Source organism: Triturus cristatus, chromosome 2_2, assembly GCF_964204655.1.
Source record: "Triturus cristatus chromosome 2_2, aTriCri1.1, whole genome shotgun sequence".
Classification (NCBI taxonomy): Eukaryota; Metazoa; Chordata; class Amphibia; order Caudata; family Salamandridae; genus Triturus; species Triturus cristatus.
Window position 1 is genome coordinate 1224263980 of NC_140582.1, and position 23104 is coordinate 1224287083.

At 44.6% G+C, this 23104-nt stretch overlaps 1 protein-coding gene and 1 long non-coding RNA gene across 2 annotated transcripts in view; one reads left to right on the top strand and one right to left on the bottom strand.

Annotated features, from left to right (window-relative positions):
• Nucleotides 1-22144, top strand: part of LOC146863451 (uncharacterized) — a 65793-nt gene extending 43649 nt beyond the window's left edge. The window contains exon 2 of the long non-coding RNA XR_014978610.1: nucleotides 19457-22144. This is a non-coding gene — a long non-coding RNA (uncharacterized LOC146863451). The remainder of the gene's footprint in view (nucleotides 1-19456) is intronic.
• Nucleotides 1-23104, bottom strand: part of LOC146863450 (uncharacterized) — a 151393-nt gene that overhangs the window by 66712 nt on the left and 61577 nt on the right. The window lies entirely within an intron of this gene.

Sequence of the window (23104 nt, forward strand, 5' to 3'; positions counted from 1 at the left end):
TGTATGGTCGGAGGACCGATTTTGGTTTGCATTTGGGACGGTCTGAGGACCGATTTGGATACAAAGTGTTTGTGAGCATTTTGCTGGGCAACATAATGAATTTGGCCTACTTTTGAAAATGCCGGTGTTTAGTAGTTTTTAGGTCGAGCCTAGTGCAGCACGCATGCGTTGCTCTATGGAGGCTTCTTGTGAGCACTCCAAACTTCCCCAAAACTTCTCCGAGTGGGTCTGACAACTCCCACAATTCTATTGGCCTTTGTGTGTGGCTTTCAATAATGAAAGCACGCAAATAGCCAAAGGCGGGTGCATGTCCCACCTCTTCTCTTAAGGTTCACTTCCACAGCATTTTGCTCTTGGTAACAAGCAGCAGCGCGCAGGGTGGCAGATGAATTCCTCCCTCGTCGTGGATCATGTTACTAATTAAACACAGCGCGGTCGCTTTCACTTTCGGGGCTGCGCTTGTTTAATTTTTTGTTGCTTTGCTCCCGCCTCCACCTGTTGTCCACCTCCCTCCCATTGGCCACTTTCCCTTTGTGTGTGTGTCCGGTTTACAAACACGCATTCGTAGGAGACTGTATTGCATGGATGTTTTAAGCTGGGGTATGATCCACCAGTCCCTCACTAAATCAGACTTTTATAAGCAGCAACGTAACATGTGATGGAGTTTACCCAGCCCTACCAGCCTTTCACAGATAGCAATACATATTTTATTGAAGTGTGTGTATTTTTGCTGCAAACGCAGTCGCTTTCACTTTCGCGTGCCTCGCTTTTTCAATTTTCTGTTGCTTTTCTCCCGACCCCACCCGCTGTCCGTGTTCACAATGCTCCCACCCCCCTCTTGTTCTCCGCATTCACATGGTTTCTGTCTCCTTTTTACAAACACGCATTCGTAGGAGACTGTCCAGCGTGGATGTTTGAAGCTAGGCTGTGATCCACCAGTCCCTCATTAAGGCAGACTTTTATAAGCAGCAACGTAATGTGTAACAGACTGTGCCCAGCCCTACCAGCCTTCCACCCCTTATTGTGTCTCCTTTTTACAAACAGGCATTCGTAGGACACTGTCCGGCGTGGATGTTTGAAGATGGGGTGTGATCCACCAGTCCCCTACTAAGGCACACTGTTATAAGCAGCAACATAACAAGTAATGGAGTGTACCCAGTCCTACCAGCCTTTCACAGATAGCAATACATATTTTATTGAAGTGTGTGTATTTTTTGCTCCAAACGTGGTCGCTTTCACTTTCGCATGCCACGCTTGTTTAACTTCTGTTAGTTTGCTCCCGCCCCCCACCCGCTGTCCGTGTTCACAATGCTGCCACCCCCCTCCTGTTCTCCGCATTCCCTTTGTGTGTGTCTCCTTTTTACAAACACGCATTCGTAGTAGTGTGGTAAATAATTTAATTACCGGTTCTTAATTTGATGCGGAAAATCTATAATAATAGCACAGTAAAATAAGAGGCAGAATCCGTGGTATTAGAGGTTCGGAACGGGCTTTATTCCAAAATCAATTCGAATTGATGGACTCCATATTCCATCACCACAAAGGTTCAGGAAGTGAAGGACCATACTTTATTGACAGGTAATCATTTTTATACAATAGGCATTACAGTGAAACAGATGCAGGAGGCGTAACAATTGATAGCAAAGATAAAACATACATGCGTAACTAAAATGGGTGTAACTGGGCGTAACTAAAGAACGTCATCAGGTATGATGTCATAAATGGGTGGTTTCATGAAAGAATTTCGCAATGTCAGCAGAAATACTTGGCAGAAATGCGCGCGCAGCAGTATGACGTGTGATTGACGTGCAACTAGGGGGTGAAGGGGACTTGACATTTAGCTCTACATGTGGAGACAGAAGTCTGGGGGGTCAAGTCAACCTAATCCCAAATCATATCTAACATCCTATGTTTAAAGAACTGTGTTATCCAAAAGGAAAGGTCTTTCGAACAAAATCTATTCTATACTGACTGTGAGTGCGTGTACTAGCGTCTAAGTGTCTACACTAGATGCGAGGGCAGAAATCTTCCATAGTAACAGGGCTATGAATTACTTGCATAAAGACAGAGAAGCCGGGCCCTTTGCTCGGTAGCTGGAAGAATGTTTACTTAAACTACTAGACAGGAATGCATTGGATAGGGAGCGGAGCAGATAATCTCGAAGGTGAAATACAGTTTTTGGCAGGCAACAGGCTGGAGTCAGGCACCGTTAGCCGCGCAGGGAATAGGACAAAGTTCATAGATACAGATGCGAGCTCAGACTGGAGCTTTCAGAGGCAGAAGGCAAGAAAAGGCTTGATGGCAGAATCAGGGCCTACTCGCCTGGACCGTAAAATGGGATAAATGAACCATATAAAGCCGGTGGCCTTTCATACTTAGGAATAGAATATCCGGCCCATTCATGGCGGATCTGAAAGAGGACATGTTGACGGTGGACGCACATGTGTTTGCGTCTTCATAACTGGAACTGGAGGAAACATACATGTACTTGTGATTTATACATGAAACCGTTGGGGTCCAAGATAGGGGACATAACTGATCATAAAAATCCATATTTCCACATTCCCTCCTTGTCCCCTACTTGCCCTTAAGAGATATCAATCTTCATCAATCCGTTGATCTGTTCATATAGCATCATTTGTTCTTCTTTCTTCTTCCGTGATGAATGAAATCTTGATGGTGGAATACACGATGTGGCACACAGACCACAAATCGCTGGTCCACATTGTAGGCATAGACAGCAACTGAATAATATGAGAAAGCCAATACCTAGGAAGGATAGGACCCTCCATCCAAAGGTAGACAATACACTCCAAAACCAACCGGACCAAGTCCAGGTGCCTGGATTCTGGTGTATCTGGCTTACAATCTTATGAAGGCGAGTTATGGCTTTATATACAGATGGCGAATTTTCTGGTATGAAAATGCAACAGCTTGATCCGATGACCCTACAAGCCCCGCCCCTATCGGCCAGGATGACGTCAAGGACAAGACGATTTTGAAGCACAACAATCCGCATAGCAGACTGCTCTTCTGTTAAATTGCCTAAGGCGGAAATAGTTTCGTTCACTACTGCTTCAAGGGTTCTGGTTAATCTACGTATCAGCTTACTATTGGTAACTGTACCTATATAGGGAAAGAGACCTTTATTGAAATCTGTGTATTTTTCCCATGCTGTCTCAGTGTAATCGACTATTGGGAGATCTCTCCGTTCTCTATTGTGTACTAAATGAGTATTTCTATGATAATCAGGAGGAGCTAGGAAAACAGGTGGCAAAAGGAATCCGATGTAGCAGGTACCATCCCAATCTAGAGGCAAACGTATATATGCAGTCTGACCACATATGAAGTAGGAATGGCGAGAAGCTCTAAATGTAGACTTGCCTTGATCACTGAATTCTATTACAGTGGTGCATCTACTATGGCCCATATGTATGGAACCATTCTTTCTTACACATAATTCACCTTTAACTGGAAATACTGACATAGCGGGCAAAATTGGTGCAGCTTCGGATTCGACATTCAGGATCATGAGATTAAGCGTAAAATTACCTAATCCATATACTTCATTTTCTAGATCAGTTCCTGTTCTTTTGGGAAGTCCCTCCTTGTTAGGGTAACAGACTTTGAGTAAGACTAAGTTCAGGTTTCCCCATACCCAGTTGTCTTGATCAACTGCAGAATTCGAATCTAGGGAATTAATCAAACTAAACCATGCTCCACAGGAGCCATTGTGTGTGAACGGGTATGGAAAGAGAGGCAGAATTCCCTTATAGTTCTGATAGGGAGGGAGTCGGCCACATATCCAACAATTTGTAGCATTGCTAACCTGATGGGAATGATGTAACATACTAATAAAAGTGTTATTGCGCAGCGCAAATCTATAGGACAACTCATGCGGGGGTAATTCACTAAAAGAATGTTCAGCAGTAACATTGTAAATATGTTTAGAAATAGGATAATATATGTGCAACAATATACTTGCAGCGATTATTAAAAGACTTAAGAAAAACAAAATTAATAACGTCACTGTGCAATGACTACGCAGTGATTTACAGTACGCATGTTGTTTCAACTGCATTTTTCGGTTTCTTTCTCTATTCAGGTCTAGAGGATACATGTCAGAGACAAATTCGACCGATTCACCTTGGAGAGGACTTAAACAATCAAATTGTCTGACTTGTTAGACCTTAGTTTTAGTTTATATTGTTCCTTGTCATTCAGTTCAACCAAAGGAAGCTTTGAGTCAATCGGTGAAGACACGCGAGGTGTGTCGTTTACATCGGACGGTAGTCCATGAAATTTCTTGATATGACTTGAATGTATCCAGCCTTTTCGACCTTCGATCTTCACGGCTGTCCTCGTGGTTAACAGTACGAGTTGAGGCGATTTCCACCTAGGATCCAGCTGAGACTTCCGGTCAAAGTTCCTCACTAACACCAAGTCCCCGGGAATTACGTCATGGGGTTTCACCTCGGTGTTGTCGGGAAAGGCTGCAGCTACCTGTGAACGACAAGATTGTAGTGCAGACATCAAGGAAGCCAAGTAATCTGTCAGCATATTACAGTCAACATCAGTTATTTTGCGTGGTATAGGCGTCCCCCACATATTTGGTGGTCTACCGAAGATCACCTCATAAGGGGATAGCCCTGTTCGAGAGTGTGCTACCATTCTCATGTAAAAGAGTGCAACTGGTAAGGCTACTACCCAGTCGACACCTTTCTCTCTACATATTTTGGACAATCTAATTTTCAGGGTTTGATTATGTCGTTCCACGAGACCTGCTGCCTCGGGGTGTCGGACACAGTGAAATCTCCACTGATAGCCTAACAAAAGTGAAACGTGTTTCATTAGTTCGGATGAGAACGGCTGGCCGTTATCTGAGTAGACAACACGTGGTAAACCGTACCGTGGGAAGAATTCTCGAACCAACTGTTTGGCAGTAGTCGGGGCAGTGTAATCTGAAACCGGGTATGCCTCTGTCCAACGGGAAAGAGCACAGACAACTACGAGAACATATTTGAATCCTCGACATCGTTCCATCTGGATATAATCCATCTGGAGGACTTCAAAGGGGTGATCAGGAGGCTGAAATCCACCTTGTTCTACGGGAATGCTTTTACCTGGGTTAAACTGACAACAGATCATACAGGTACGAACTTTTTGTTTAGCTGCTGCTCGTAAATGTTTGTTGAACCAAATGTGTTGAATGCTGTCTAGCATAGCTTTTTCTCCTAGGTGCGCTGGACTATGTACAGTATTAATGATAACTTGGACCATCGAATCAGGAAGGAACCATACAGATTTTTCCTTCGTCATCCATCCTTGATCCGTTTGGATCCATCCTAATTCAGTCCATTTCTTTATTTCCTCTGGTGTAGCATGTGTCTGTATGTCAATTACGTCAAGAGCGGGATCCTTAACCATCATGCAATGTGTTGGTGTCGGGACTATTGTCTTTGTCATGTCAGATGTTTGAGTTTGAGCAGTCTGTTTAGCTGTTCTGTCAGCTAGATCATTGCCTTGAGAAATGATATCAGTAACTTTCGTATGAGCTTTACATTTCATAATTGATATTGCAGTGGGTAGATGTATTGCATCTAATAAGGCATGAATGAGGGGTCCGTGCTGAATGTGAGCACCGTGAGAAGTTAAATAACCTCTCTCTCGCCACAGCACGCCGAAGTCATGTACAACTCCGAATGCATAACGTGAATCAGTGTATATGTTGACTTTTTTATTCGTAGCTTGAATACAGGCTTGTGTCAGAGCGATGAGCTCTGCGGCTTGAGCTGACAAGGTATTTATGCAATTTGTTTCAATGATTTCAGTGTCTGTTGTGACTGCGTAAGCGGCCACTAACTCTCCTGTATTTGTTCTCATACATGAACCATCTACATACAACGTCAGGTGTGGGTCTGACAATGGGACGTCTGTCAAGTCTTGTCTAGGTTTCGTCGTGATAGTAATAACTTCAATGCAATCATGTGCTAGTGGGTCTGTTCCGTTTACTGGTAACAGTGTGGCAGGATTCAATGTACTACAACGTCTGATTTCTATGTGTGGCTGAAATAATGTTAATTCGGAACCAGTGAGTCTTGCTATAGTCAAGTGTTGTGTTTGTGTGCGGTTCAAGAGAACCTCTACTGCATGTGGTACTTGTACTGTCAATGGATGTCCTAACACTATGGCATCGCTTTGTCTGATTGCTAAAGCTGTCGCTGCCACTGATTTCAGGCACGCAGGCAGAGCCTGAGCTACGGGATCTAATGTACTAGAAAAATAAGCACATGGTTTGTGTGATCCTGCTTGTTCCTGTGTGAGTACTGACAAGGCAGTACCTTCGCGTTCTGTAACAAAGAGTGTAAACTGTTTATTGTAACATGGTGTTGCTAAAACAGGCGCTTGACATAAAGCTTTCTTTAGGCTTTCAAAAGCTTGTGTATGTTCCTGAGTCCAAGGGAGAACAGTCGATGTGGCTGCCTCCTGTGTTGTCAACTGGATGAGTGGTTTTGCTAGAAATGCATACTGAGGGATCCACTGCCTACAATATGAAGTGAGGCCTATGAAAGCCCGCACCTCCTTTTGTGTCTTAGGTATTGGCATGTTAGCAATTAACTGGATGCGATCTGGTGTAAGCTGCCTTCCCTCCTTGGACAGCGAGTGCCCAAGGTAAACAACTCGCTGGACACAGAATTGCAGCTTAGAAGGGGACACCTTGTGCCCCTTTTCGGCCAAAAATTGTAAAACCGTCAGTGAGGCTTTTTCACATTCAGGTTCGCTTCTAGCGGTGATCAGCAGATCATCGACATATTGAAGCAGGGCAGTGTTGACTGGCATGTGGATACTGTCGAGTTCTCGTTTCAGTGCTTGGCTATAGATGCTGGGGCTTTCTGTGAATCCTTGAGGTGCGCGTGTGAATTTAAAGCTTCGTCCATTTAAACTAAATCCGAACAAGTATTGGCTTTCCGGATCTATTGGGACGCTGAAGAAGGCATTCTTGAGATCAATTACAGTAAAGAATGTTGCTTCGGAATCAATGGCTGTCAGTAATGAAGAAATGTCTGGGACTACGGGGTATTGTGGTACAATACATTTGTTTAATTCGCGCAGATCAATAACCAATCGATATACTGGCGGGGCTGTTGGATCAGTTCGTTTAAGAATCGGAATTATCGGTGAATTACATACATTGGAGTCGGTTTCCACAACCACTCCTTGGGTAATAAGCTTGTCAATGATTTGCAGTAAAGCCACTACAGCATCTGGGGGTAACTTGTATTGTCGCATTCGTGGTAGTACCACTCCTGCCTTTAGTGTGACTCGATATGGTGTAATGTTCATGCAACCAACATCTGTAGGGCCTTGTGCCCATAAATGTGTGGGTAAAGTCTGCAGTCGGTCATCCATGTCTCGGGACACATAGTGCCCTTTGAAATCACGTAAAAACAATCTTAATCCTTCCGGAGAACAACATATTATAGCTCCTAGAGCTTTCAATGTTTTTATGCCTAACAGGTTTTCTGGACATGATTTAGTAAGCAATAAATCTGTAGTTCGTGTCAAGGGACCAATCGTAAGTGGAAGAGGCTGTGATACTTAGTTAATGATAGGTTTTCCTGAAAAGCCAAGGGAAATATTCTGTGAGCCTGAGAGGGGTGCCCCTGGAACTTCACTACGTTTTATTGTTGTTCGGCTTGCCCCTGTATCAAGTAAAAATTTTCTATCTTGGCCTAATAGTTCACTGTGTACATAAGGTCCTTCTTGATCTACAGGAACCTCAATAAGGGGTAAGCCAACTTCCCTCTCTAGGCTGTTTCATGAGTATCGTTGATAATCAGGATAGTCATACTGTGCGGTCTGGTACATCTGTTGTGTCGTTGTTTGTGTGGCAGCAATAGGCTGCGGTGGTGGAGCTGACATAGACTGTTGCGGAGCTGGCATGGACTGTGCATGCTGCGGAGCTCCTTGTTGGTTCTGATCCTGTCTAAGTGGCCGTGGTCTTTCTTTTGTATTACCTATGGCGATATTATGTTTTAAAACTGGACAATCGTGTACATAATGACCTGGCTGTTTACAATAGTTGCATGTCCCTTTTACAGGACCTGCTGAAACACTGGACTGTGTCATACCCTTTTTATGACCGTCAGCTGGAACTGTCTGGGAGACTAGCATTTTCATTTTCGTGTCTTTCATGCGTCTTTGTTCATGTTCTTGTTCCTCTCTAATTCTATTGTGATGGTACTGTAACATTTGTAACATCTGTGACGGAGTGTTACCTTGCCAGGTACTCTCGAATTTCAATACTCTATTCTTAACTTGGGGCAAGGAATTTTCAACTAATTTTGTCACAAACAGATGTGGATACGATTCGCTACTTGCTTTTATTCCACTATTTATACCAAAACATTTTTCGAATCGGGCATAGAAATCACTAGTATCCTCATCGTGCTTTTGTTTACAGGCTGAGATTGCACCCCAGTCTTCCTTTTTCGTAGTTAATAAACGTGGCAGTACCTGTACTAGTAAACCTGGTAGTGTTTTGGTCTTTTCCCCAAGCCCTGAACCTCGAGCTTTTTCTTCGTTTTCTAATGCTGTCCAATCTATCTTCTGGTCTCCCACCTCCCAATCCTTTTCCTTGAGTTTTTCGTAAATGCCCGCAGGCATTAATACCTTCAATATTGTCATAATGTCGGGATAGGTATATTCTCCCATGAGTAACATATCTTTAATTTCACGGTGGAAACCCGCTGGGTCTTTGTCATGACTGGGTACCACTTTCTTCATTTCTAATAGTTCTATTTTAGATATAGGTGTGTATACAAATACACGTTTAAACTGATTGTCCTCACCTTTTATCGGGTGGACTTCGCGTAAGGGATTCTGTCTATCCATATAATACGTCGTTCTTTCCTTGATGGGCAGTGAGACATGTTCGGGACATACAAAAAGAATGTACTGCTTTCTGGATTCTAGTATTTCTCTAATTAACTCAGTACCTGAACCTCTCCATTTATTCGTGAGTAATTCAGTCAATATATCAGGTAAGGGGCCAGGATCGGAGTGTTGGCTTTTATATAATATAAGGAGTTGTTGAATCATATAGATACCAGCTAAACGCTGTTCATCTGGGGTGAGGTTCAAAAACGTGTGCGCTAGTGTATCATCACTATATTTTCCGGGACTATCGACCCAGTGAACGGCTGACCTGGCTAATTCTTGTTCGTCCATAGAATCGAGTATATGATAACCCCTTCGTTCTCGGAGTAATTTGTCAGCGGCTTGGAACGAATGTTCGGGGGACCTTATATTTATTATAGGAGTTTGGAATTTTCTGCTATTATCTGGACGTATCGGGCGTATCGGATCAGTAAAGCATCTAGTATTATTGCAAGATCTTCCTCTACCTACATAGGCCATTGTTTCTAACTGTCCTGTGGGCAGTTCTAATTCTTCCTCCTCCTCGGTTTGTTCAGGCTCGTCTACTGCTAATCTTTCTTCGTGTATTCGTTCTATTTCTTTGCGGATCTTTCGGCACATAGCTACTATACATGATCGTTTATCATGTCTCCCCTCTGATATATTCCGACTCCATGTGGTAAGAATTTGCATTTCTTCCGGATTTACCCCTGGTCGGTCTTGATTTCTGATCATACAGTTTATGAGGAAACGTAACAGTTCCCCCTGTATTTCCACTTTCTGGTACTCCATGGCTCTGTTAATACTCTCAGAATCTCGCCCTGACTGGACAAAGTGATATATATTTTCTAAATGTGTAGTCATTCCTGGTAGTCTCCCTAAATATATTGCAGCTCGTCGGATACGTAATGATGCCAGCAGCATTTCGTCCCCTTTTCCGGGCACAGGGTCATATCTACAATCTATTAGAAGTTCCTTGAGCGTGTCGGGAGTTACTAGTTTGGGCGTACGTTGGTGGGCTAATTCTTGAAAGGAAAGTTTATTTACTCTGGGTGGCGTGGAAAAAATGTTTGATGTACCTCCGGTAGCACCACCTGGGGTGCTGGATGTGAAAGGATTCGTTGAACGTGATATAGCAACCATAGGTGTGGATACAGATGTAGAAACAGATGTGCTTGCCGGAACTTGTGTCGGAGTTTGCTGTTGCGGAGGTACAGACGGAGGAGGGTCTTGGCGTTGAACCCCCTCGGCAGGCGGTCTATGTGGCGCAGTATTAGCATACTCGGGAGCTGCGTCGTCTAAATAAGAGGAAAGAAAAACATCTTCTGCGGTTCTGGGATGCCCTTTGGGATGTACTTTTATCGGAAACAATGGGGGTGGCAAGTCTTTTGGTATCTCCGGAGTAGCCTTAGGTAATCCTTCGGCCAGAAGAGGATACATACCATTCATAAGGGCATTTCTTTGTCTGTCTGTTTGTTCTGCTTTTACTCGAGTACCTTCTTCAATTAATAGACTTTCTCGGACTTTATTTGAATTCTCCTTACTTTTCTCTTCCTGTCTGAGCGCTTTTTCTGTACGTCTATATGATTCTTTACGCCATAATTCAATGGCATCTTTCTGTGACTGTCTAGCTTTCTTTTTCCATAAATCTTCCTCTACTTTCATGATGCAATCTGCAATCCCAGGTCCCAGCTGCGGGCCACCTCTGACTTTCTGGTAATTCCTTGGTGTAGTCTACCCATAAATCAAGAAATAATATGGCGTCTAGGCCATGTTTATGATACATGAAGTACCCTGGAGTGTCCCTAGGAGGAATGGGAACAGCTTCTTCGAGTACCCCTTTTCTAGTTTTGATCTGTCTTAATTTCGAAAAGAGCGGCATATTGAGAACTGATCTGATACCTAATTTTGAACACGTTTAATACAACAAAACACAATAATGAACAGTCATTCACACCACAATATGCAGAACGTATTTAAAACATTTTAACATTTAACATTTAATGAACAACAATGATGGCCATTTAGGGAACTAGTCACTAAGCATAATACTCGGTACTAACTAGATAATTCTGAATTATATACTAGACATACTTGATATACTGCTAAACAGTACAGATACACTGCTGAAACAGTGCAGACCGGATTTGTGTACCCAAACCCGTCTTGACCGGCACAACCTATGTGCACGTCAGAACGCCTCCCCGACAATGGTACTCACCGGGTAGCTCGGAACGGAAGGCCTCGGAACTGAACTGAACTGGACTTGAATCGGACTGGACTCGACTCGAAACTTCGGAAACTTCGGAAACTGGTGGGCCTCTGTATACCTCGGATCTTGCTCTCTCAGCTAGGCTCTGGTCGGGATACTTCGCACTTCTCACCGCCTCGTCTGGGTGTTGATCGCAGCCTCAGTTACCCCCGCTCGGCAGGAGGGAGATACAGGAAATCCTGTGGGTACGCGTTGTTGTCCGTCCAGCTGTGGCAGGAGACCGGGCCTGCAACGCACCTCCGGCGCGTGAGATGAGAAAGTGTCCCTATTCGGGCGCCATATATGTGGTAAATAATTTAATTACCGGTTCTTAATTTGATGCGGAAAATCTATAATAATAGCTCAGTAAAATAAGAGGCAGAATCCGTGGTATTAGAGGTTCGGAACGGGCTTTATTCCAAAATCAATTCGAATTGATGGACTCCATATTCCATCACCACGAAGGTTCAGGAAGTGAAGGACCATACTTTATTGACAGGTAATCATTTTTATACAATAGGCATTACAGTGAAACAGATGCAGGAGGCGTAACAATTGATAGCAAAGATAAAACATACATGCGTAACTAAAATGGGTGTAACTGGGCGTAACTAAAGAACGTCATCAGGTATGATGTCATAAATGGGTGGTTTCATGAAAGAATTTCGCAATGTCAGCAGAAATACTTGGCAGAAATGCGCGCGCAGCAGTATGACGTGTGATTGACGTGCAACTAGGGGGTGAAGGGGACTTGACATTTAGCTCTACATGTGGAGACAGAAGTCTGGGGGGTCAAGTCAACCTAATCCCAAATCATATCTAACATCCTATGTTTAAAGAACTGTGTTATCCAAAAGGAAAGGTCTTTCGAACAAAATCTATTCTATACTGACTGTGAGTGCGTGTACTAGCGTCTAAGTGTCTACACTAGATGCGAGGGCAGAAATCTTCCATAGTAACAGGGCTATGAATTACTTGCATAAAGACAGAGAAGCCGGGCCCTTTGCTCGGTAGCTGGAAGAATGTTTACTTAAACTACTAGACAGGAATGCATTGGATAGGGAGCGGAGCAGATAATCTCGAAGGTGAAATACAGTTTTTGGCAGGCAACAGGCTGGAGTCAGGCACCGTTAGCCGCGCAGGGAATAGGACAAAGTTCATGGATACAGATGCGAGCTCAGACTGGAGCTTTCAGAGGCAGAAGGCAAGAAAAGGCTTGATGGCAGAATCAGGGCCTACTCGCCTGGACCGTAAAATGGGATAAATGAACCATATAAAGCCGGTGGCCTTTCATACTTAGGAATAGAATATCCGGCCCATTCATGGCGGATCTGAAAGAGGACATGTTGACGGTGGACGCACATGTGTTTGCGTCTTCATAACTGGAACTGGAGGAAACATACATGTACTTGTGATTTATACATGAAACCGTTGGGGTCCAAGATAGGGGACATAACTGATCATAAAAATCCATATTTCCACAGTAGACTGTCCTGCGTGGATGTTTGGAGCTAGGGTGTGATCCACCAGTCCCTTACTAAGGCAGACTTTTATAAGCAGCAACATAACATGTAACCAACTGTGCCCAGCCCTACCAGTTTTACACCCCTTTGTGTGTCTCCTTTTTACAAACACGCATTCGTAGTAGACTGTGCGCCGTGGATGTTTGAAGCTGGGGTGTGATCCACCAGTCCCCTACTAAGGCACACTTTTATAAGCAGCAACGTAACATGTAATGGAGTGTACCCAGCCCTACCAGCCTTTCACAGATAGCAATACATATTTTATTGAAGTGTGTGTGTGTTTTGCCCCAAAAGCGGTCGCTTTCACTTTTGTGTGCCACGCATGTTCACCTTTTGTTGGTTTGCTCCCGCCCCCCACCCGCTGTCCGTGTTCACAATGCTCCCACCCCCCTCCCGTTCTCCGCATTCCCTTTGTGTGTCTCTCCTTTTACAGACAGTAACAGACTGTCCTGCATGGATGTTTGAAGCTGGGGTGTGATCTACCAGTCCCTCACTAAGGCAGACTTTTATAAGTAGCAACGTAACGTGTAATGAACTGTGCCCAGCCCTACCCGCTTTTCACCCCTTTGTGTGTGTCTCCTTTTTACAAACATGCAATAGGCTTGCCCTACATGTTGTTGTTATAACCCTTTGACCAAATTAATAGATCAGACTTACATTTCAATACAATAATACCTTGACAAAGCCAATAGACCTCTTTATTCACATGACCCCTCCTATATGGTGATGTTCTATCTGGTATGGTGGCAGGTGTATGATTTTGCGGGGGTCATAATCCACTGGGGGTCATATGTGATTTCAGAATGTCACCAAAGGTGTTTCCATCTGCCTAATGTAAATATTTGTAAATTACACCAGGGTATTTAGTAGTGTTTGTATAATAAAAAGTATGTTTATTTTTTAAATAAAAGAATACTGACAATCATTTATTTAATGTTATTAATGCATACTAGTGGATGGTGAGTACTAGCCAAAACTAACTCCCTCAATAGGCCTTGAACTACACTTCCCTGAAAGAGTCAACTGCTACAATTGGGTGCTTGTTTCCCATTTAGGAGACAATTTTCAACATATTAATTATGGAGGCCTCATATTCTGCAAAACGAATTACCCCTCACAGAAGGCGCAACCTATTAGCTATGCCAATGCTTGTTTGTTTTTGTGTTGTCGTTGTTCTGCTGATGCTCGATTGGAAGAAAGTCAGCCAGCGCCTCCGGAAGGCACTCATAATTTTTATATGTACGTGAAGCATGGAATTGGCCCTATTATGTTTAATACGTTATGGCACAAATATACTAAGGACAATGCCGAGTTGCAGTGGTCGTTGACAGGCAATTTTGATTAACACAAAAATTTGTTTTTTACAGGAAAAGCTGTTTGCGAAAAGTAGTAGGCAGTCGATATTTGATTCCCTCAGAACATGGCAAAAAGAGGCTAAACAGAGGCGAATGAAAACAGAGAAAGAGGCCCGGAAGGGGAGGATGCAAACATTGACTCAGAAAGCTGTAGCGCATGACAGAGAGAAGAGATCGGAATAGAACGTGAAGATAGGAAGTTTCGACTGAATATTGATAAATCTTATGTAGCCCGAGAAGAAACTGATACTTTTGTGGAGGTACTTTTTTGGGAGCATACGGACCTCAACCTCCGTATGCCCCACAGGGGGTATATCCCTCTCTTCCCCCACAGGCCCAGCTCCCCGGTTCTTCTGTTTCTGCGAATCAAACTGCCTTGCCCACAGCACCTTCTGTCCTTTGTCTTCGCCGTCTGTGGCAACTGTGACTGTTAGTACTTCTGCAACACCTATTGCTTCGGTGTCTCTCTCTCTCTCTAGTTTGTACACCCATGACGCAGCTGACAATGACATGAGTGCCTGCTCCCTCTGTTGTCACCCCGCTGTGTTCCTCCATTGCCCGACATCACTGAGTAGTGAGACACCGATACGCGGCCCTGCGAATAGAGAGTGGGCGAAATTTAAAGAGCGGATGAGGGGGACATTGGTCCTGTCTGAAATGGGAGATGCAGAGAACAAAATGGTGGCTAATCAGGCAGCACAGTGGGCTCATAACCCCATTTACAGTGTGAAAGATGTGTGGAGTGTGATGAAAGATTATGAGCCTTTCGTACAGCAACAAGCCCTTAAGCACATATCGGCTACTCTGATCGGTCTTTGGGAGCAGCATTTCAAGGGTGCAGCACCGCAGATTATATACGATATTAGGGATCATGTGTGTTACTGATATGGAGCCTGCTCATGTCTTTGGTAATGTTGCAACATTGGTTGCTTGTCGGGGAAGGCTACTGGAGAAGAGCCCCACCCCGGTATCTCAGTACCCGATGAGGGCGGTGCACTAGGCCAAGGGTAGAGGCCCGTTTCCAGGAACAGTGGGTTTACACTCCATGGAAAAGGAGTGAGGTCTTGTCCCTTAAAACTCAGTTACCAGACCCTAGGAAAAATCCTACTGCATATTACAAGGAATTGACAATGGTCGCTTCTTCGACAGTGATGACGCTTGCGGATATTAACCTTTTCTTTGGTTTGTTGGTTCCTGTTGATATTTGGAGACAGGTACATACACAGGATCACGTTGCAAAATTGGGTGGTACCTGGGACCAAATTAAAAGATGGGATCAGGACAGGAAGCCTGATACTTACTCTGCCTGGCCGTATTATCACCTATATGCATTCCCTTATCCCACCCCGAAAGATTGATTGGGACAAGCTCTCGGCGTGTCGTCAGAAGAAAGATAAGAGTGTGTCCGAGTTTTTTCCACTCGGTTTGAAAGTGTGTTTTTGGATTATAGTGGACAGGACTTGTCGATTGAAGTTGGTAAGCGTTTGTTTGTTAGTAGATTTTTTGTTTCAAATTTGCCCCATGAGATCGCAACTCGATTACAGGCTTCAGAGAGCACCTGGTCCACCCCTTCAATTTGATGATGACCTGCTCATCACCTCAGACAAAGAACAAGGTTGCAGAGATAGCACAGTTAAATTGTTGCTCCGTCTAGCTGACAACGGTCACAAGGTATCCCTTTCCAAATTTCAGTATTGTCGACAGGAGGTCACCTATTTAGGTCACCTACTGTCGAAGGAGGGTGGGAGATTGACCCCTGAGAGCAGCAGTACCAATGTGAAAATGCCTATTCCGCAAACTCAGAAAGGTGTGCGCGCTTTCATAGGTATCACTTCCTATTGCAAGCAGTGGATATCTGGATACTCATTTCTTGTTAAGCCTCTGTTTGCACTAACACTAAAAGATGTGCATGAGCCCCTGCCTTGGACGCCAGAGTGTCAGCAGTCTTTTGAGCAATTAAAAACTGTGCTTTACTCGGCTCCAGTGCTTGGTACCCCTAATTATGCCAAATGTTTTGTGTTGTACATCCATGAGCTGGGTGGTTGTGCGCTTTCTGTTTTAACATGAAAATTATGGGATAAGCAATGACTGTGCTTATTTTTCTGCTGTGCTTGACCCTGTTGCACGAGCCCTTCCGAGCTTTCTAAGAGCGGTCGCGGCTGTGGCTGTCTCAATACGACAATTGGCGGGACTCTTACTCGATAGTGACCTCACAGTTATGGTACCCCATGCTGTGGATACACTTTTGAATAAGACAAGGACACAGCACCGCATCAGTGCACGTCTGACCGGTTATGAGCTAACACTCTTTCAAATGCACATTACGATTAAACGCTGTGCCACTCTGAATCCAGCCAATTACTACCCCTCCCTTCTGAGAATGAGGAGCTTGACATACAGGATTGCATTTTTTGGATGGAGGAAGAGACGAAGGGACAGGTATATCTGACTGATGTTCCCTTATCTGATCCACAAGGGGAACTATTGCAGTGGAGACGGAGGTCCAGGTACACACATTGCTATGTTAGCATAAGCGTCTTAGAAGTTAAAACGCCATCTTGCCACTTTTGCTGCTTATGCACACGATACTGCAGATAGAGTTTATTATATGAAAATTGCTTGCTTGCCTTTTCTTCACATGGGAACGGTCTGTTGTTCACATCCCTAGATGTGCACCGCGACCTTGGTCTGAACATTGTGTGCAGACGCAGTCAGGGCCAACAAACAATGTATGCTTTTGAATTCAGGTTGATCAGCCCACGTTCTAGCCATAACACGCACACAGCTGCAAATATCTGAAATTCGAGTGCCTTTAATATTGCAGTTTGCATGCATGAGACACACACTTTGGAGAAGACTTTTTCCAGACACAGAGCAAAGCTGAGCCTGTGATGTGATTCACCTAAGCTGATATTTACGGTATGGGGTTCCCCATTCAAACCTAGAGACCTTCTATTCGTTTAATAATGCTAGCTTACTAGCGAAGGGAGGGGGGTTGAATTCCACTATCATTTGTAACATGATTTCTCCCTTCATTTTATATGGTATTGTAACAATGCTAATGGTTTTACTCTTAATACTTTGTCTGCTTATGTTAGCCAAAGTACTGCATCTTAGGACACGTAGTTTATAAAATAAACATTTTAAACTTTACTGTGTCTCTGATTACTCTTGTTGTGGACTGATATGAGAATAATAACAAACAGGGATTTCCGATTCCCACCATTCCTGAGAGTACTGTAAGTCGCATGTTCTGGGTTGTCTAATCATTGGTACCTTCGAGATGATACGGAGAGCGAATGAGACACTGATGCTAGTCGGATAAGGGTTCTGGGTACTGAGGTGAGTTTTTGGTACACCGCAATTCACTGAGGTGCTGGTTTCCTGCGCATAGCTCTGTGCATGAGCAGAATCCCTGCAACACTATATGTCGATGGCTCTTGTTTCAAGATTACAAGATGGCACCACCACTGCAGCATATGCAATTACTACGCTGCACATGGTAGTGGAGACATCACAAGTTCCCTATTAGTCCGCCCAGGCAGCTGAATTAGTTGCCCCTATTCGAGCTTGTGAATTGAGCAAGGGACTGGTTGTTAACATTTGCCTTCAGGGTCACCCGTAATTTTGGGCGGCTCTGGCCAGAGAGAGGGTTCCTCACTTCCCATCGAACATTCATTCAGCATGGTCCTCTTATACATAGGCTTCTGTCCGCTCTGACACTACCTAAGAAATTAGCAATTGTGAAGTGCAGCGCTCATAAGAAAGTTACTGACAAGGTGGGAAAGGGGGAACGCTTTTGCAGATGAGACAGCTAAGGAAACAGCCTGAACAAAGATGAAAAGGATGTCTGTAGCAGGTCCAGCTAGGTGGGTGCCCGAGTTTTCCATGTTTGAGGATACACTTGAGAATGTAAAGGAAATTCAGAGTGAGGCCACGATGGAGGAATTAGCGGTGTGGCAGGTAAGTACAGATAATTTTAATGATGAGGGATGTTGGATTGATAAATCAGGGAAGCTGAGATGGATGTTGTCAGATGCATATGTTCTTCCTGTAGTGACAATGGCCCACGCCACAGCCCATATCAGTGCTAAGGGTATTTGCAAACTGTTAGACCCCGTATGGCAAAATGACAAACTCCCCAAGACAGGTAACACACTCAGGGGCCTATTAGAATGGCGGGCGGATCGCCCACGCCGGTAGCCACCTCTGGCCCGGCGGGGCCGATCCACTCGCCATCCTTGCCTGATTGACCCCCCCGCCATATTAGTATGGCTGGGGGGTCCGCAGCAGACGGAAAGACCGTCCGCCGCTTTTCCGCCGGTCTTTTTCAGCGACTGGGCGGAAAAAAGGGCATAACATGGTGGCGGTGTCTGCTAGGCACCGCCATCCATATTATGATGCAGGCGGTTCATCGCCTTTCCATGGCGAAAGGCATGCGGTCCTTGCCTTTGGGGGCGCAATGCGGGCCCTTAGAGTGTTGTGGGGTGCACATAGGGGGTACCATTGGCGTGGACAAGGTGGCAGGCACCGCGCGGTGCCCGTCACCTTGTGCATGCCAATGCCCAACGTGCATCCACAGCATTGTGGCGGGCGGTGCTGTGAGCACCGCCAGACACAATGTTGTGGATGGGTGATGCCGCTGTGGCATCCTAATGGCCACAGCGGGACCGCCGCACCTCTGGTGGACGGTCCCGTTCACCGTTACGGTGGCGGGCGGACTTTGTCCGGCCGCCATCGTAATAGGCCCCTTAGTAACATACTGCATGGTCTGCATGATGCACAATCCTGGCAAGGGTACCCCTACACCACGTGGTATTTCGCACCTCCCATTTTCCCTTTTGAGGTCCTCCAGATAGCCTTTATTGAAATGGACAGGGTCAATAATTTGAAGTATGTGTTGGTGGTTATCTGTGCATTCAGTAAATTGGTTGAGGCCTACCCCACTAAATAAAGTACAGCCATTGCAACTGCAAAGATACTCAAATTAGTTATTTCCTCGCTTCGACTTGCCCCGCTTGATCTGGAGTGATAATAGAAGTCATTTCAATGCCAAGGTTATCCAGCTAGTTTGCGAGGGACTACACATGAGACAGAAGTTTCATGCTGCAAATCACCCCCAGTCTGCCGGTTTGGTTGAGAAGTACAATGGTACTCTCAAACTCAAATTGGCAAAGATTCAGGAGACCAGAGGGTTACAGTGGCCAGATGCTTTACCATTAGCTCTTTTGTCCACAAGAACAACAGCACACTCTAAGACAGGATTGTCGCCCTACGAGTTCATATTCGGACTCCCGGCGAATGTTTGGGGCGTCCCATGAGCTCGTACATTTTCTGAGATTGATTATCCTTTACTGACTGATCACCTGTACCAGTTGACTAAAGATTTGCGTTCTATTCACCAACAGATACACAAGTCCTTTCCACCTGTACCCGAGGGGCCTGGACATGATATTAGGCCCGGTGATTTTGTCCTGGTGAAGAAATTTCAGCGGAAAAAGATTTTGGAGCCTCGCTGGAAGGGACCTGTCCAGGTCCTCCTGGCTACCCGCACTGCCATAAAAGTCGCCGGCCGAAAGCATTGGATCCACTCCACCCACTGCCGCAGAGTACCCCTGCCCTACTATCAGTGGGTAAGGGAGGGCATTGGGGACTTTGAGCATGAGAAGGTGCCTCAGTTCATGCTATTCAGCGATGCGATTCGAACGTGGACCCAAATGATGCTGAAAATAATGAAGTGCTAAATGCGGCAGTCCCCTCGGAGATCAGGGCCATTAAGGAGCCCCTCTTCGTTGACCCCTCTGTGCCTGGAGTCACCAGGTACAATTTGCGTCCTCAGGTGAAGTGCACCAAAGGAGAAGTCAGATTAGTTAGGGATGGACTGTACAAGTCAGGGTGTACTTTGTCAGTAGTACCAACGGTGTAAGTTTTGGGTGAGGGCGAAATTGGTGCATTCTTCGGACACTGGACAGGATAAATCAAACGTGCTCTCCTGGAGGGGGGTACAATATCCTGGACGACGTGTGAATCATCGCGAGCTAGGACTGAGCAGCTCCACTGCCGGTGCTCAAGAGTGCCAACGTTGATGAACAACAGGTGTCCACCAGTGAGGCTCAGATGGACACTGGGAACACTTGCCTCCTTGCCATCAGTTTTATTGCATTCCCTTTTTGTTGCTTCATAATGTATCCGTTTGGTCGGCCTATTACTGAGGAAGAACAGCCGTTTGCGCTTCGGCGTCCCGTGCGGGGCTGGTCCACAAAAAGTAAAATAGTTTTTGAATCAATAGTTGCAATTGCACTTATAATTGTTTTGGGGATATCCTGGTTCCTGGAGGAGAAGTATCCTGTACATTCCTTGGTTGGTACAACACCAATTCCCCCAAAAACATTTTTGTCACTTTGGCCCCTCACAAAGGAGAGTACCGAAAGTCATCTACAGATAACATGCTTATAAAAATGTTGCATAAGTGTCTAATACCACTAATTGTTGAGTTTGTGGATTGCTTCCCTAAGTGACTCATAAAAGTGATAATTTGTTGTCCATGCCACTGTCGTACATCAGTAGTTGCAGAGGTTGGTTTGAAAATAAAGGTGGGGGAGTGCAGATGCAATTCCACCTACAGATTGAGTACGAAGGATAGTCTGTCCTTAATACTACAACCTAATGTGGATCTCAAGCTTATGTCTGGCTCCCGAGAGGATGGTCAGGCAGGTGTTATCTCTCTTTTCTCCTTCCCCCTGTGTATATAGCTCCGTCCACTTACCATAAAGTTCACCAGCTGAAAGTGTAGGAGTGTATATCTGTCAGAAGGGTCATTGACACGGAGGATATAGATCAGACAGATACTACCTTACAACAGTTTGAGGATGCCATGAAGGGTATCATACCTTTTTGGGGTCCCATGTCAAATAGCCTTAATATTTGTCGGCTCACATGAGTTGTGGAAGGGGTTATAAATACAACAGCAGGGACACTGACCAATATTACTGCTGTGCTCCAGGCTACGAGGCTCGTCATTTTACAAAACCGGATAGTGTTAGACGTCATCCTTGCTGATCAGGAAGGGGCCTGTTGCGTTATTGGCAGCAGCTGTTGTATGTACATACCTGACCACGTGTATACTGCCATACAAAAGTTGCCTAGACTATCACCTGACATACACTAATAAAATGGTACTTGGACTCTCTCTGGTTTGGTTCTGGGCTGTGTTAATGTCCTGGGGCTGGAAGATCTTTACCTTTCTAGCTGTGATTGCTGGTATTTTCTTCACATATTTTCTTCACATGTTGTATTTGCATACACTGTCTTCCGACCTGCTGCACTTATTGTATAAGAGTTCTCACTCCCAAAACAGAAAAAGACAGCTCCAGACACTGGGCTGCCATCATGTTGCAAAAAGATAATCCCAACATGATGCAGATTGATGAGGGTATTTTGGGTTCTACATCATCCCCTGCAATGTCAATTTCTGATACTGAATATATGAATAATTCTGAGTGTTGATGTATTTTGTTTCTCTGCGTATTGCTTCTTTCCCATTCCCAATTCTGAAATGGTTTAGCAAATGCTAAAAGGATGGTCTATTGGAATGAAAATGTTTTAGCTGAATTGTTCATGCACTGTACGTCTTAAGTTAGTATTTGCGGCACCAGTGTATATTCAGCCACTTTTTTGAGTCAAGATTGAAACTAACTTCTGTCTCGCTGCCCCAGCTGAAAGCAGCTGCTATGATCTGCGTTTCTCCAAGGTTGAGCCTTGCTGTACTAATAAATACACTGTTCTTGTTAGTGCATACCTTTTCCACTAAATAGGCCTGCTGCCACCCTTAGAGCAGCGGGCACAGGCAGTGACCTTGGAGTTAAGATAGATTGTGCCCATTCTCAGGATCGAAACTCATCCTTCTGTACCTCAATTTGTTTACCAGCTACCAACTGTAAATTTCCAGTCAGGACGTATCTTTACTGGTGCTGAATTGAACATAATGTATTGTCATGCCTGCTGAAGTCAGTCCCTTAGCAGCAATCCCAGGAGGCTGGTCAGACTGGACTTCACTCAAGTGTACCTTGAATAAAATATACTTGGTTTGTATTCTCTACTGTCTGACCGACTCTTCATTTGTATGGAAGGTTGAGAGGTGGTCGCGAGTGACCCGGGTGGCCCTAATGGGGTCACTTCCTTCTTATTGCAACATTAATCACCTCAACCTTGATCGCTAGTGAATCCAGGACTGGCCAAATGTTCTCAAATGGGACTCAGACCTCTCTGGAAGCAGTAGATCATGAGGTAGAAGGACTATTTCTCCTTTCTTCACCCTGTGGCAAACTGCCACCAAATCCTAAAGCACCTGTAAGGCATCTAAAGGCATATCCTAAACCACATGATAGATTGAGAACTGAAAGACAGATGGGACAATTATTATGTTCATCCTTCTTGGACAATCTACTGTCGACACAATGGCCACCTGTCAAAGAGAGCTGGTCTGACACTAAAGGAAAAGGTGAAGAGAAACCCTTCAAAAGGGAAAATGGCAATTACTGGGGAAAAAATGTGAAATTAAGGAAGAGTCAGAAAACGTTGAACCAAGCCAAAAGATGAACTATGAACAATGAAAATTTTCAGCCAAGAAGGAGCCTCAGAAAGGCACCGTGTTGAGGTATACTTCTCTGGTGAGCAGGAAAATCAAACTGCCTCAGACACCTTGGATTGCATAATGGAGAGACTGCCTGGCTCGGGAGTTTATAAAAGTGCAGTGTCTTACTTTGGTACTGTCGGTGCCTAGCCTATTAGAGGGTACATTTGAGGTTCTGCAAGAGGGCAGTTTAGTACCATTTTCAGCCAAATGTATTTGTTATCAATTTGTTTAATGGGAATTACTTTTTAAAATCCAAAAAGGAAGTTGATAATGTTGCCTCATACAGGCACATTATCCCATTTAAAAATAAATAAATTGTGTTCATGCATTTAAAAAAAAATATTGGGATTATTAGACCAGCAATGCTAAGGCGCGGTGGTATGCTCCTTTGGCTTTGTCAAATATATGCTTCCAAAGCATG